Source organism: Aegilops tauschii, chromosome 4, assembly GCF_002575655.3.
Source record: "Aegilops tauschii subsp. strangulata cultivar AL8/78 chromosome 4, Aet v6.0, whole genome shotgun sequence".
Lineage (NCBI taxonomy): Eukaryota > Viridiplantae > Streptophyta > Magnoliopsida > Poales > Poaceae > Aegilops > Aegilops tauschii.
Window position 1 is genome coordinate 149,387,768 of NC_053038.3, and position 16,991 is coordinate 149,404,758.

The 16,991-nt window shown below is 46.8% G+C and overlaps 1 long non-coding RNA gene across 1 annotated transcript; it reads left to right on the top strand.

Moving 5' to 3' along the window:
- Positions 1–6,704: 6,704 nt before the first annotated feature.
- Positions 6,705–16,359, top strand: LOC123493665 (uncharacterized). Its single transcript, XR_012181648.1, has 2 exons — positions 6,705–7,484; positions 16,070–16,359. It is a non-coding gene; the product is annotated as an uncharacterized lncRNA (long non-coding RNA).
- The last annotated feature ends 632 nt before the right edge of the window (positions 16,360–16,991 follow it).

Genomic DNA, 16,991 nt, shown 5'->3' on the forward strand with positions numbered 1-16,991 from the left:
GCGTGGGGTCGCCGGTGATCTCGGCGGGTGGAGGTCGAAGAAGGGATCGATGGCGTCGTCTTGAGGCTTGTCCGCTTGAGTCCGTGGGTGGAGGTGACCAGCGCGAGGAGGCGGAGCCTTTGGACTCTCTAGCCGGGCGAAACGACAGCGGTGGCTGCGGTGGTAGTGGACGGCGATGACGGACGCGACAGGTTCGGGTGGGAGAGAGGAAGCAGAGGAGAGGAGGGCCACGGGAAGAGTGAGAGGGATCGGGGTCGTGCGTGTCGACGTCCAGGGCGTCCAGAGGGAGAAGGGGGGCAGCCAGGCTGCCTGGAGGTGGCCGGCGCGTGCCCTGTCCTCCTGGCGAGAGGAAGAGGATGACTGGCAGGGGCCAGTCGGCTGGGCTGGCCTGCTGGGCCGCCAGGTAAATGGCCCAGGTAAGCTTTCCCTTTTCTATTTTTCTTCTGTTTTAGTTTTTTCCTATTTCTTTTATTCTGTTTTGAATTAGTAAAAATACTAATTCATTTTTTAAAAACTCCTCAGATAAATTGGGGGCATTGTTTGGATTATTCCAAAAGCCCATAATTGAAACTAGAACTTTGGAGCATTTAAAATATTTATAGAATTCAAATGCCCCAATTCAAATACAATATGGGTTAATTAAAAAATCCATAAATGGCCAACAAATGTGGTCATCATTTTTGGCAGAGGTTTTCACCTTTATCAAAAATCATGAACATTTTCAAAGGCATTTTGGGTTATTTGAAAAAGATTTTACTTGATCCTATTTGAATTCTTTGTGATGCTAGGGTTTGATGAATCCCCATTTCAACTTAAATAAAATGTAAACATGATGCAACAAAAATGCAAACACCAGGCAGTACCAAAAGCTAGGGATGTGACAGTTGTGTCATTGTTTTTCATAGAGAGCCTTACGATTTGTACTATCCTTATCAGCGTTGCAGTTACTACTTCTCGCCATAATAACCCACCAGCTGCATGCAGATTTGACATTTCCTCTCCGCACATAACTATGTGCATGTACACTAAACCGGCGAGGCAGACAACCAGTCGGCTACCAAAGTAATTAAGAAGGTTTGTCCCTTCCTCTCCTCACGCACTAGGTGCATGCACACAAGGAAGAGGCGAGGCAGACGACTATCAAGCCGCCGAGGTAAACGAGCGGCTACCTATTTATTCTCCTATGCCATGACTTTGTGTCTTGGACGACCATTTGGCTACTCTCATGGCCGCTCGTGGGTTCTGCTCAGCGGGTATGTTGATCACCACCGTGAAGTTCCCTTGGTTCACCATGCACGTGAATACACCCATGTCATCCTTTTTGGAAGACGCAATCAGCGCAATCACCATCTTCCTGGCGAACCACCGGAGGACCACAAACGGTGATGGACGCTGGACGTAGGGTGAGGTCCACCACCATGCTGCTGAGATCGAGCTTTGTAACCACTAAGGTACTTACTAACCATGGGATTTATTTTCCATCTTTGACTCCTACATATTTTATTCATTTTAGGATATTATTCGCATTCCAAGATTCACATTATCAATTTGGTCAAATTAACCTTTTGCCATCTAACGGATCCTGTTTTTTCAACGTCTTTGAATTTGCATCAATAGGTCATTATGCGGCTGCAGTTTAGGGCAAGAGATTCCAACCGGCAAGCATAAAGCTCAACATTGGAGGAATAATATTTTTAACCCTGTTGTATTTTTCTCCTCTCCTATTTTATTCGACTACTCGCTTGCTAAATTGGAGGCAATTGCTCCTCATCATGATTTAGAACAATCCAGTTTATCTCTCAAATATATGTCTTTTGCTTTGGGTATTTCAACATGTTTTGAGATATCGATCATTGTTCCTAACAAGAGGTAGATGGCGACCCTTTACCAAAGAACCGAAGAAAATAATAAGGTCCCACCTTTTTATTCCATGCAGATTAAATTTACGTCTCCTTTTGAGAAAATGTGATGTTTTTGTTAGTGCCATTCCAAGTTAATCATTGGACGATATATAGTTACAAATTGAAAATGCCTTCTGTTCTCTTATAGGGAACAAAAATATCCACATTGATGATAGAGTTGCCATTTCCAGGAGTGTGTGTTTAGCAACTTATTCTATTTATCTTGTGTAAACAGAAAATAATGCTTGCTATTTACTGAAAATTTGTCTAATAATTCTCTAAATCTACTCATTGTATTTGTTTAAGATATTGTTGTATTTTATCTTGAAAACCTGCTCAAATTAATACACTGGGTTCACTGCCACAAAGCAGAGGAACTTAGCAAGAAAAAATATTTTTAGCTCTTATTCTCCATCACTCAATGTCTACTCTTACTATTATCTTTGCAATTCTATAAAGATACAACTACATGTACCCGCAACAACGCGCGGGGTATCATCTAGTTTAGTCGGTAGTACCGTATGATTTCCGACCATTCAAAGTCATGGAGTGACTTTTGGAGTTTTACACAAAACATGTTGCAGTTTAATTCTAGATTCAAAATTATAAGCCTTTCAGGGACTTCAATATAGATATTGGAAATGAGTGACTCATATTTAATTCTGGATTCAGAATTATAAGCCTTTCAGGGACTTCAATATAGATATCCGAAATGAGTGACTCATATAATTTTGTAGCCATTGCATCCATTAACTGCATGGATACTATTATTTGCACTGCCAATGATATTTAGTATCGGAACATAATTCCACTCATACCAAGAGGGTATGTCACATCATATTGATGTTGGGTCTCTGCGTGAACCCTTTTTGCTACAAGCGTCACTTTCTCACCACCTCGTTTACTTTGTTTATGAACGAGAAGTTATTTGTATTCCATATGGGAGATACTTATGAGGAGTATGTATTATTGTGGTAAATACAGCTCTTTTGTTGAGCGAGTGTTATCCTTCTTTAACATGCTTGCTTTTATGTGAACCAATATGAGTGCAAGAGGCACTCTACCATGGATTTTGGTTCGGGGCCCAAAAGGTTTTAGCAATTTTGAGAAGAAATATATGTCGACAAATGTATTCTGTTGTTATATGATTCTGGTGGAATCGACGAAATTTGTCGAAATGTATTGATACCTTTTGAACTCATTGTGATTTCCTACAACGATGGAGTTAAGGTCTTTCCATGTCCCGTCACTAAAAATAGTGTGCACATCTATGTAGGGCTTTGGATGATGAGCATCCTATGAGGTGTCTTTTAACTTGATGTTGAATTGCATTTACTGAGTGAGGATCTAATTTCCTCTATTTCCACAGAAGCATGTGAGAAATCATATCTCATGTAGTCAGATTTCTCCCCCTCTTGCTCTCATTGGGGAGAACAGTGGTTTATGAGGTACCTCCACTTTCTCTAACATTTTACTGCAAATTTAGTGACCCCTTTGTCATTAGTAAATGTATGTGGCAGATTTGCAATGTGTTGCAAATATATGATTATCTAAACTTCTACTTCAGACTATTAAGTACGTGGTCATAAGAACTGAATCTTAATGACTTATTTCTTGGCACTCTTTGTGGTAGTAATCTCCCCCTAATGCCATAAAATGTCATTATTGCTGATGCATCAACGTACGGACTGATCATAACTCCCCATATTTGGGGCTCAATTTATTTATGGTTGGCGCATAAATTATTCCTTGCATAGATCCCTAATTTGTTGTGAGGGCCCATTTATGTACGTTAGAGTGGTGATATCGGTATGTAACAGAATTATCGCAGATGGGAAATACTTTGTTGATTTCCACATACTTACTACAAGGGGAAAGTAGTATGATATGCAGTTGGTATGATTTAGATCATACTTATGGTGTGCAAGGCCATATGTGTCTAACAAGAGGCTGGTAAACTACAATTCTATAAGAGTGGTCATATAATTAATATTAGTATCTTTGTTAAGATATGTAACTAAACCATTCTGGGTATGTACATAAAGTACTAAATATAATCAAACATCGCTCTTGAACTGAGTTCAACGATGTTGTCAATATCCTATGTTCAGGAGAATTTTCTCTTACTATGATAAGATGAGAAATTAATTTAATAAGATCATGCATGGTTGTGTGTGATAAGAGACACACATGAAATCATTTTATAAATGTTTATATGAGTACCACGAAGTATCTTAATAAACCCATATAATGGTTAAATAATCCACATATATCTCTAAATGTGATCACAAAAGAATGAGTGGTTCCTTTGAAATTTTAAGGTGAGAGTGCCTTAAAATCGATTTCCCCATGACACATGTGGTGCACACAAAATCTGATGATTTTGGGGAAATTTGCAACTTAGTAAGTTGTGACCAATAGAATTGTCAATAATTCTCTAATCATCCCCAAACTAGGATGTATAGGGCTATCAAGCCAAATTAATTTATTAAAAATTAGAAAATTATTGTGTAGGCAACAATAGTAAGTATGAATTGATTCATAAATTCAAATTTATCAAGTATCATGTCCGAAAAATAGGATATTGGACATCGCACTACATGTAGTAAGTTTAGGCTAAATATATTTTGGGAATAATTCGGAGATTACATGAGGTCTCCAAAATTACTGAAATTTCTATCACGCAAACATATCATTGGTGCAAAGGATTCACCATCCTTTTATTACACTAGATTTTTGTTCTCCCTCTGATGAATATTCGAGAAAAATTATTCACAAGAATAGTTTTTGGTTTATAAGTTTGCAAATTTTCAAATTTATCCCAATGAACTTCCTTGCCTTTTTGATAAATTTGTGGTGTGGTTTAATCATATGTTTGGTTTGGTAATCATAGGTACGGTATTGGTATAACCACACATTTGACAAATTTGAGAGTTGTCTTTGTGATCGTTTGAAAACGATTTATTCCCTATTAAGAGGTAATTCTGTCTTTGGTTGTCTTTTAGCCACCACTTTACTTTGAAGTCATCATGGTTATATTTCGTCGCCGCTGACTTGCATAGTATTGAGTACGAGCCAGGTTTTCAAATGATGGTATAGCACATGTGGGGGTGAGTCTGATGATTTTAAGAAATTCCATGTTCCTTCATCATGGAAAATGGTAGTACCATCATAAGAGGATGTAAAGTGTGTTAAGGGATTTTCAATCAGATCTATATATTTAAAATATCTTATCATTGGATCTCAACTTGAAATTGATTAAAGTGACAGAATTGTGAGCCACGATAGACTTGACGTCTTGAAAACGAATGGGGTGATCATTTGCGATGTGCTCATGGAAGCATGTTTATCTTAAGGGAAATATTCAAGGTGAATAAGTATTCATCCATTATGAACTTAGTTTGAGAACTAAGTGAAGTTGGTGACCTATAAAATGCAATACGTACATACTTAGCTATTAAGAGAGTAGCAATGATATTTTTCGAATGTGGGGTTAGAGTGGCAATAAGGGCACAAATGGATACAATGACTGATGTACATGACCCATCTTAAAATAATTACTCCCGCCTAATGTAACGTGCATTTGAAAATGTCAGCCATGTGTTACATGAAATGTTCATGCACTATTTAATTTACTTCTTGGAGTAAAAGATATATATGGATGAAATGATTTGTTTGAGAACAATCATGGCCAAGGTGATCTATGGTGAGCCTGGGTGTATCCTTCAATACAACACATGTAATGAAATCTTTGCTAATGTTTTGGACTTCATTCTTAAGGAAATGTGTGACTTTAGAGTCATTGCCAAAGCACATAGACTTTACATGTTTAACATTGGTTAGTCACTATGAACGTATAACCACAATGTGATGTGTACCTTGCAAAAGTATTGAAACACTCAATCATTGCTATAAATTTTGGTATCCATCTTGATGGATGGATGACACTATAATTAGAAATAGTGACACAGGCTCCACTGTCATGTATTTTACCAATGTAATAGAAGGTAATCTCCGGGGTATGCAAATATTTGCGTAATTTTCTATGACATATTAAAGCGAAGCGAGGCTTGAATTAGCACAAGAATACCATTTCGGCATATAGTGATTGCGCATGAATAATATTTACTATGAGAGTAACTCATTTTAGTGAACATCAAATGCTTCTGAGGTGCAAATTTTATAATTGTAGCTGATGCTATCGGGGTCTTATGTTTATACCATAAATTATATAGATAACACTTTGAAGATAATCACTAGATGCGGTGTAGATATGGTCAGTAGTGCTCATGATTTATATTACCTTGTGTTCACTATAATATTAATATTTGGAAGAGCACTTGAAGATAGTCATCTTGTTAAAATAATAATATGTAGACCTCACAGTAGAGGTGGATAATCTGCAAATAATGCAGTAAATGCCAATACCTTGTGATTCACAAATAAAATTTGGGTTCGTCATATTAAGTATGACATTTTATAATTCTTATTTGAATTTCATTAAGATTTGCCAGAAAATCGAATTTCTATTGCAAAATCATAGTTCTTGTCGTAAATCGCATGTAATGATAGGGGTTAAGACACAAATAATGTCTTAAATTCGGTAGGAATAGGGTCTTAGATATAAGCAAAGTTATTCTTTTGCAATAGTATTTGTTTGGTAATACATTTAAATGCAAAATTATACACGTTCATGTAATATATGAAGACTTGTGAGCTTCAAATGACAACTTTACATGATGCAAATTGATGTATAATTATGTCTTATGCAATTTGAAGACAGGATTGTCCGGCATGTATTACCGACGAATATAATTATGTAGTGAGACAAATGGCTGCACTACAAAGTTCTATTAAGCCTGAGGGCTGAACAAGAAATCACTGGACTTATACAGGAATTAATATATAATCTGTAGGTTGTCCTGTATACTGGACTAAGCCTGAGGTGTCAACAGATAAATCAAGTGTCTAATCGATGAATAAGTAAACTGCAAGGGCTAAATTCAAAAAGGATGAAGAGATAAGGCTCCATGGCCTTTCTCCCCGTGTGATTCTGTTGCGAAGAATTTCCCCAAACTGCTGCTTGCCGTGGTGATGGGCTTGCTAGGCCGCCGGCTGGAACCACGTGCGTGGTGATGTGCGCCACCACAGCCTATAGGAGGGGCCATGCTAGCGCGTGCACGCCAGCCGTTGGCCGCCTGTGTCGCCGGGCTGCGAGCCGCGACATGGTGGTGCTCTGCCTAAGGGAGGAGCCGTGCGTTGGCTACCGCTGTCGAGAAGTGGGCGCCCCACTTGGCCTCTGCCGCCGTAGACCTCCATGCCGAGGGAGGCCGCAGGTGCGAGCGCAACCATGCAAGTCCAGGAGAAGCAGAGGAGGGCCGAGGCCACGCCCTGCGGGGAAGGTCACGCCGCGTCGCCGCGCCTTGAGGACGCGCAGCCGCACTGCGAGCCCAGATCGTGCCTGAAGACCATGGCGATGCCTCGCCGTTTGCCGCCGCTGCCGTTGGCAGTTATGTGGCGAGTGGAAGCGCCGGAGGGCGCCGTCGACACGGCCATGCACCAGACCGATGGACATGCACACAGGTATCGTCGATCTCTTCCCTTCTCTGTTCTCGTTCTTGGCGTAATTGCTCTGTGGAGAGGCGTGCATGATAACGTGTTATAAAGTAAAACTGATTGAATGAATTCTGTAAGAATTCTCATTGATGACCTTAATATATATACAATCTGAAGAGGCCTCTTTGAGGGACCCTAGTTACAATTAGAGAGGGAGAGAGGAGAGAATGTGTTTGTACTAAGGGAGGTGCCTATGGAGAGGCACCTATTCGGTGAAAATATTGCATAAAATTGGTGTTTTACTCGTCATATTGGATCTTAAAAGGATCAACAAAACAATGATTGTGATTTGACAAAAATATTTAAGAATGATACATGACTATAATGGTACAATGAATATGTGCACATGTATAAATTCCATTGGACTCGGATAAGATATGGAACAATGAATATGTGCAGATGCATAAATTCTATTGGACTCGGATTAGCCAAATTCAGTAGTGGCATTATTCTCCTGGTCAAAAGTCACATCACCTAAGAAATACTAAAAAGGAAGGGGGGGAGTCCATGAGAGGCAACAAAGGTCAGTAGTCATAACCTGGACTTGACGGCGGTTGTGGCAGGATACTGTGCATGTCAGTTGTACTTGCGGCAGCTCGAGCCCAAGGCAGCCAAGAAGAAACCATGTATGTATGGAATGAATGTCTGCACAGACATATTGTGTATAAATGAAAATGATACAATGATGGGTGGCAAACAAAAAGGGGTTGACCAACAGCGGAAAAAGTGTAACCAGAACTGTGTTCATGTTTGATATTTCAAATGAAGCAGCTTAATTCATTCGTCGTCAATGTTACATCTGGATAATGGAAGATTGGCACTCATACATCCATGTGATAAATAAACGTGATGTTAGCTCAGCTTGTTAAAAATTTAAAGAATGAGAGGCATGACAAAATAGTTCAACTCAGCTGGTGACCCAAAGGGATAGATCTAAAAGACAACGCAATTTGTATCTACTATATCGTCGGAGCTGGGTTTCAACTGAAGCTGAAAGTCCGTTGTTACCTGGCTCTAAAATCTAGCTATGCAAACTGGACCAATGTAAGAGCATCTCCAATAGATGGTCCAAATTGGCGGTCCAAAACCGGAGATGTAAAATTTGAACCGCCAAAAAGTGTGTTTTGGAGCTCCGAAAAAAGCTCAATTTCAACAGATGGTCCAAATTAATGGTCCAAAAAAGCAACTTCAATAGATGGTCCAAAATGAAGATGTAAATTTCTTAAAACGACAAACTACTAGTCCATTTAACATAGTTCAAACATCAAATTCAACATAGTTTCATACATGAACTTCAACTACTACTTATTCAAACTACTAGATAAACTACTCCTCATCGTCGGAGCTGCAGAACTGCGCCCAGAACTCCTCCTTCTCCGGGTCGTCGCACCCCTCCTCCTCTTCCTCCGAGAAGTTTGCCCAGTCCTCCTCGGAAGAGGACTCGATGGGGATCACCATCGAGGGACCGGCCTCGTCCTCCTTCTTCGCCCCCTTCTTCTTCTGCTCCGCCTCACGCTTCCAGTAGTACTCCAGCTCGGCCTGAACGTACTCCGGATGCTCCCGAGCAAACCTCGCCATTGCCTCCTCGTCGGTCTCGCCGGCACTGACGATAACCGACGACTTCTTCTTCGTCTTCTTCTTCGTCGGGATCTCCTTCATCTTGATGCCCTGCGGCACAAGCATCTCCGCTTCCGCCCGACTCTCGATCTCTGGGAAGTTGAGGTGCTCCCGAGGCCTCTCGGCACGCCACACCGCTACGTCGTAGGCACGCGCGGCCTCGTGGGCGGAGGGGTACGTGCCGATCCACCAACGCCTCCCGGCATCGGAGAACTCCACTCCGAAGTTACCGGAGGGCTTCTGCCTCACGCCGAAGAAGCTCGACTTGCCCTTGGGCGTCTTCTTCGGCGCCATCGGAGAGCGGTGAGAGCGGTGGAGCGGCAGCGGCGTGCGGCCGGGGCGGTGGCGGACGGAGCCGGGCGGGGCGGAGCTGCGGGGCGGTGGCGGACGGAGCCGGGCGGGGCGGAGCTGCGGGGCGACGGCGGCGTGCGGGGCGGTGGCGCACGGAGCTAGGGCGGGTCGGAGCTACGGCGGGCGGGTCGGGGCCGGCGGGAGCTGCGGCGGGTCGGAGCTGCGGCGGACGGGGCGACGGCGTGCGCTGCGGCCGCGGCCGGATCCGCGGCGGGTGGGCGGCGGGGCGGCGTGGAAACAACGGCAGGGGGCGGGGCGGGGCCGGATCCTATGCGGGCGACGTGCGGCGGGGCGGCGGCAGGGTGTGGAGGCGGCGGGGCGGCGGCGGACGGGCGGGAGGTCGCGGGCGGGAAAGGAAAGGAACTGGCGGTTGGGCGTTCGCGGTTTGGGACTAGATGCACCTCGTGATGTAAATTTGCACCGCGAGGTGTTGTATTTTACATCACGTATTTTTTTTACATATGGACCGTCTGTTGAAGCTGCGTTTTTGGCCTCAGACGGTCCAAAAGTTAGTTACTTTTATATTTGAACTATCTATTGGAGATGCTCTAACCAAAGGCAACATGGCTCAAATAGTATAATGTGTAACATCATAGGAGAAGGGAATGATAGTCTACATCAAACAAAGAAGATGTCAGAGCTGTATAAAAAGTGCTAGTTGTAAAGAAAACCACAATGAGTTTCTGGTAAGAAAGCTACAGTAGAGTACGAACTTAAAAGTATATATATATATATATATATATATATATATATATATATATATATATATATATATATATATATATATATATATAAAGAACATTAGTGAGCTGATGCCCTGCGGGTATTGTTGCACGTAAAACTGTTGTCGTCCAAATATGCTCAGCTTGTATGAATAAGCATAGCAGAGAAATGAGACCGGATTCCTTTATAACTATTCAATATCAGAAATAGAGAGGATATTAGCTGAAATATTTTTCTATCAATTCAAGATTACAATAAAAGAAATGTCGAGAACATGCTTTAACATATCTTTTTATTGTCGGCCAGCAGGCAGAATTTTTCAGGCGTGTCACTTTGGCAAGATATATACAGGAAATTAAGCTCCTCAAAATAAAACTATCCAAGTCTCAAAAGGTTGATGGGTTGATCAGTTAAATCCACATCGAGAAGGCATGCACAAATATCCGGAGGTGTCAGTGCATAGCAAAGTAGTACAGAAGCACTGAACAGGACAAACAATAGTCCACGCGCTGAAAATGATAATAATTATACAATAAGATCAACAAACTATACTCCGATGTGTAGAAGGTTATGCAACTCACGATATATTGATCGGGTGCAATATGCACGTATATATAAGTACAAAGGATAGCCACGTCCTCAACTATACATGGAAGGAGGAGGGCTTGTTGTACAAGAAATACACATATGTATCTACATCTCAACACCCCCCCGCAGTCGAAGCGGCACCATGGTCGACGCAAAGACTGGATCGGAACTCCTCGAAAGACGCGGTAGACAAGCCCTTTGTCATGATGTCAGCAAATTGTTGAGACGTAGGGACATGCAGCACGCGTACATGACCAAGAGCTACCTGTTCGCGAACAAAATGGATATCAATCTCAATGTGCTTGGCGCGTCGATGATGAACCGGGTTGGCAGAGAGGTAGACCGCAGAAACATTGTCACAGTAGACAATCGTGGCCTTGTCAACCGGAGACAAGAGCTCATGCAGAAGCTGACGAAGCCAGGAACACTCGGCGACGACGTTGGCAACGGCGCGGTACTCCGCTTCAGCACTGGAGCGGGAGACAACGGGCTGCCGCTTGGACGACCAGGAGATAAGTGATGGTCCAAGATAGACGCAATAACCAGAGGTCGAGCGGCGCGTGTCAGGGCAGCTGGCCCAATCGGCGTCAGAATAAGCCGTCAGATCCATAGATGATGAAGCCTGAAGTGACAGCCCAAGATCCAAGGTGCCACGGATATAGCGCAGAATGCGCTTGACTGCGGTCCAGTGAGCTTCACGGGGAGCATGCATATGAAGGCACACCTGCTGAACAGCGTACTGGAGCTCCGGACGAGTAAGAGTGAGGTACTGAAGAGCACCAACAATCGACCTGTAGAATGGAGCATCTGAAGCAGGAGAACCATCTGTGGCAGAGACCTTGGCCTTCGTATCGACAGGTGTGGCAGCCGGTTTGCAATTAAGCATCCCGGCACGGTCCAGAAGCTCATGAGCATACTTCCGCTGATGAAGAAAGAAGCCATCTGCTCGACGAATAACCTCGATCCCGAGGAAATAGTGCAGAGGACCTAAGTCCTTAATGGCAAACTCAGCACGAAGACGATCCGTGAGCTGTCGAAGAAGGGCAGTCGAGCATGCTGTCAAGATGATGTCGTCGACATAAAGCAGCAGAAAAGCAGTAGCATCACCCTGGTGGTAGACAAATAGTGAAGCATCGGAGCGAGTGGAGCGGAAGCCAAGCTGAGTAAGAAATGCTGCGATGCGCTGGTACCACGCGCGAGGAGCTTGCTTGAGCCCGTACAGAGATCGAGAAAGCAAGCACACATGATCCGGAGAAGACTCATCCACGAACCCAGTCGGCTGCTGACAGAACACCTGTTCCTCAAGATGCCCATGAAGAAAAGCATTCGAAACATCCATCTGGTGCACGGGCCAGGAGCGAGAGACCGCTAGCTGAAGGACAGTCCGAATCATCCCGGGTTTGACAACCGGGGCGAAAGTGTCTGTGAAGTCAACGCCTGCTCGTTGACGAAAACCCCGAACGACCCAACGGGCCTTGTGTCGGTCAAGAGTACCATCCGGATGAAACTTGTGCTTGAACACCCACTTCCCGGTGATGATGTTGGCCCGAGGGGGACGGGGAACGAGCTGCCAAGTGTGATTGCGTTGCAATGCGTCAAATTCCTCCTTCATCGCGGCGAACCACATGGGATCACGAAGCGCGGAACGGGCGGAGGTCGGCAGGGGTGACGGTGACGAGGAAGACGTCGAAGCCACGCGGGTGTACTCATCCGGAGGGTAGCGAGTGCTCGGCCGATGGACACCCAGGCGCGACCGAGTGACAGGGCCAGCGGGTGGTGGCACAACAGCAGACACCGGGGCCGGTGCCAAACCCGGCGGTGAAGAAGCCGGCGACACGCCCGGCTGCGAAGAAGTCGGGGGAGAAGCGGGCGATCCCGGCGGGCGAGCTGGCACAACAGCCGGCAAGACCGACGAGGCTGGCGCTGAAGCCCGCGAAGAAGAGGCCGGAGAGGCCGGCTCAGAAGCCGGCGCAGCGCCCGGCGATGAAGCAACTAGAGAGGCCGGCGCGGGGCCCGACGATGAAGCAGCCGGGGAGGCCGGCGTGGAGGCCGACGTGGAGGCCGGCTCGTAGGTCGGTGAGCCTGGCGAAGCAGCGGGCTGGAGCCGGAGTGCCGTGCGTCCAGGGGGCGCCCTACGCTTTGGGGCAAAGCCAGGGCGGACAGGGTCGGCCAAAGAGGGGCCGGGCGCCGATGAAGAAGCCGCCTGCTGTTCCTGTTTAAAAGGAAAACACAACTCATCGAAATAAACGTGTCGGGATGTGATGACACGGTGGGAAACCGGATCATAGCATCTATAGCCCTTGGTGTTAGCCGGGTAACCGAGGAAGACACACGGAAGGGAACGAGGGGCAAGTTTATGAGGAGAGGTGGCGGCAATACTAGGATAACAAAGACAACCGAAAATACGAAGACCGTCGTATGAAGGAGGAGACCCGAAGAGGAGGTGGTGAGGTGTAAAGTTCCACCGGGTGCGACAGGGACGAAGGTTAATGAGTAGGGTGGCAGTAGCGGGAGCGTCGGGCCAGAAGCGAGGTGGCATGTATGCGTGGAAGAGGAGGGTACGGACGCAATCGTTAAGAGTGCGAAGAATGCGTTCCGCCCGACCATTCTGCTGTGAAGTATATGGACAGGTAAGACGAAAAACAGTGCCATGTGTGGAGAGAAGATTGCGGATGGTGGTGTTGTCGAATTCTTTTCCGTTGTCAGTTTGCAAAGCTAGAATGGGATGACCAAATTGCGTAGATACGTAAGAGTAGAAGGCCGTAAGAGTGGCAGCAACTTCGGACTTCTTACGTAATGGAAAGGTCCACACAAAGTGAGAGTAGTCATCCAAAATAACAAGATAATATGAGAATCCAGTATTACTAGCAACAGGAGAGGTCCAGACATCACTATGGATTAACTCAAAGGGTAACGACGCAACCATGGATGAAGCACTAAAGGGAAGGCGAACATGTTTGCCCAGACGGCATGCGTGACAAGAGTGCGCATCCATTTTATTACATGTAAAAGAAAAATCCCTAATAATGTGACGAAGAGCGCTGGAGCTAGGATGACCGAGACGCGCGTGCCAAAGATCAACACCGGCGGAGAGTGCAACTGGTCCAGCATGTGAAGATGATGGAGGCTGGACGGAGTATGTATCGCCGGGACTGTCACAGCGGTGAAGAACCATCCGGGTGAGGGCGTCCTTAACAGAAAAACCAACTTCGTCAAATTCCACAGTTACAGAGTTATCTCGAGAAAGTTTACGAACACAACCTAAATTCTGAATGAGTTCAGGAGACACAAGAACATTATTGAGATAAAGTGGTCTAGAGTTTGAAGGAAAACTGGTAGAACCAATATGAGTGATAGGGAGACCAGCACCATTACCGACAATGATACGAGAAGAAGTGTGAATAGGAGACGCAGAAGAGAGGTTACCCGGGTAAGCGGCCATGTGCGAAGATGCACCGGTGTCCATAAACCAATCGCCACCGCCGGAATAAGCCCCGACCGGAGGCTGCTGATGAAGAGCAGCAAGTAGGGCTGGATCATAAGAGACCGGCGCGGGATAGCCGGAGGAGCCGGTCACGCCTGTGTTGGTGGTTGGCCCGCCATAGCCAACCGGAGCAGGAGAGTAGTAGGCCGGTGGAGCGACCGGACCAGGTTGCGGACCGGCGAAGAATGCCTGATGGCTGGAGGGACCGGGCCCAAGGAGGCTTGGAGCGGGTGGGCGGGGCACGGGCATGGTGTAGGCGTGCACAAACCCTGTCCAGGGGTTGTGGCCACCCCCCAAGGAGGCGTCGGCTGCTGCTGGACAGGCCCGGGGCGCGGCTGTTGCTGCTGCGTCTGGCCTTTGCCGCGGCCGCGGCGCCTCTGGCGCTGCTGCTGCTGGGGCTGCTGCTGCGGCGGTTGTTGAGGAAGAGCCGCAGGAGGAGCCGGTGGCCGCTGCTGGTAGGGGGCGCCGTAGGCGCCTTGCGGCGCGGAAGGCGCCGGTGGCCGGGGCGTTTGGTACGGCGCTGGGAAGCCGGGAGGCGCGCCTGAGGGCGCGGGGCCACCGCGCGAGTAGCCAGCGGCGAAGGCGGTATGAACGGCACGGGAGCGAAGATGCTTCAACCGGCGTTCCTCGAGACGAAGATAAGCCACCGCCCGCTCGTAGGTAGGGTTCGCCATGAGGGTGAGGTTGGAGGCGGCGTTGCCGAGATCCTCATTGAGGCCGGCGGTGAGGGTGGAGAGGAGCAACTCGTCGCCCACCTTGAAGCCGATGTCATTGAGTTCGTCGGAGAGGGTCTTGAGACGCATGCAGAAGGCGTCGACGGAGGAGTCGTTTTGATGGCACCCGAAGAACTCCTGCTGCAGGAAGACGATCCGTTGGAGCTTGTTGTCGGTGAAGAGGCCGACGATCTTGTTCCACACCGTGCATGCATCATCCTTGTCGCGAACGACGGTGTGGAAGATGTCCTTGGACACGGTGAGGAAGAGCCACCTGATGATGGTGGCGTCGATCGCTAGCCAGTCGGCGTCACGGTTCAGGACGAAGAGGTTGGCTGTGCTGTCGATGTGGTCCTGCAGGTTATACTCACGAAAGAGGAGATTGAAGTATGTCTTCCAAGCATAAAAATTCGCCTCGTTGTGGGAGAGGATGACCGGAACGCGACATTCGATGGGAACATCACGGATGTAGGCAGGATCGGGAAGAGTCGCGGCGGTGGAGCCGGCGGAAGAGTCGAAGGGATTCGGCGGCTTCACGACCGGAGGAGTAGAGGCGGCGGACCGGTCGGAGAGGTTGGATCCCGACATGGCAGGAGCTAGGGTTAGGGGCGGCCCGGGCGGGTTAGGGTTTGTAGTGGCTAGGGGTGGGAGAGGCGCGAGGTGATCGCGGGGGCGGGAGCGGAAGCAGTGGGGAAGGTGGCACGGCGGCGGCGAGTAGTCGGCGGCGCGGGCGTGCGAGGGAACTAGCGGCGGCGGCTGGGAAGCGATGGCGACACGGCTAGGGTAGAGGATCGGAGGAAGGCTGATACCATGTAGAAGGTTATGCAACTCACGATATATTGATTGGGTGCAATATGCACGTATATATAAGTACAAAGGATAGCCACGTCCTCAACTATACATGAAAGGAGGAGGGCTTGTTGTACAAGAAATACACATATGTATCTACATCTCAACACGATGCTATGAAAACATATAGTGAGATACTTCCTCCATTCCTAAATATAAGTATATTTTGTAGAAGACTGATATAAGATGTAGAAGACATGAACTGATATATAAACTTGTCGCTGCAGGCGAGACAAAAGTGTGTACCTACAGCCTGAGGAAGCGACTACTTCGTCCAGCTTGCTGCCGACGTCACCAGTTTTGGAGGCTAGATGCGTCTGTTGCCAGTCGAGCTGTGGCAACCAATCTACTGTTGACTGATTATCACCAAATGAATTAGATGCAGAAATCCAAATCTGAGAAAGAGAGAGGTACCGTACGATATTATTCTACCTTGCCTTGTACTCTAAGATGATCATGTACTTCTATATATATGCCCATGAGGCTCAAGCAATACAACGAACAACTATTCCACCAATTCCTCTCTCTCCCTTCTAATATTGGCCAAAGGCGGCACGAACGGAAATAGCCTCCACACGGCAGTGACCACAACCTAGCGACGAGGTAGAGGACAGCGACGGCGCAACCGCAGACTCACAACAGCGGCGACAACAGCCCTATGTGAATGGGGAATTGTTAGGGCAGGAGAGGGACATCGACTCATCTCTGCTTGAGGAGGAGGAGGAATGGCTCTCCTCTCCCCCCTCTCCCTCTCCCCCGTCCGGGCGACGGTGGCACCGTGCGCGCCCCCTTCCCTGTTGTAGGGTGAAACCCTAGAGGGGATCTTTTCACGTTTGGAGGGGGAAAAGAGGAAGAACACTCAAGAACACAAGGCACAAAATCACTCAAACAAACCCAAATATCACATCCACTAGAGTAGCATACATGAGATCCACAAGATTACAAGATCAATCCAAAGAAACAAGCACAAGTTAAAGTTCTTCCCACTCCTAGAGGAGGTGAGGTCTTGATGATGATCTACTCCCTTGGGAGGTCTTGTAATCCACAAGGATTCTTCTCAAGAGGGGTCTTGATCTCCAAGAGGAGGGGATACAAGGAGCAAAGCTCACAATGTTTTATCTAATACTTTGCTGACCTCCAAATGAGCCA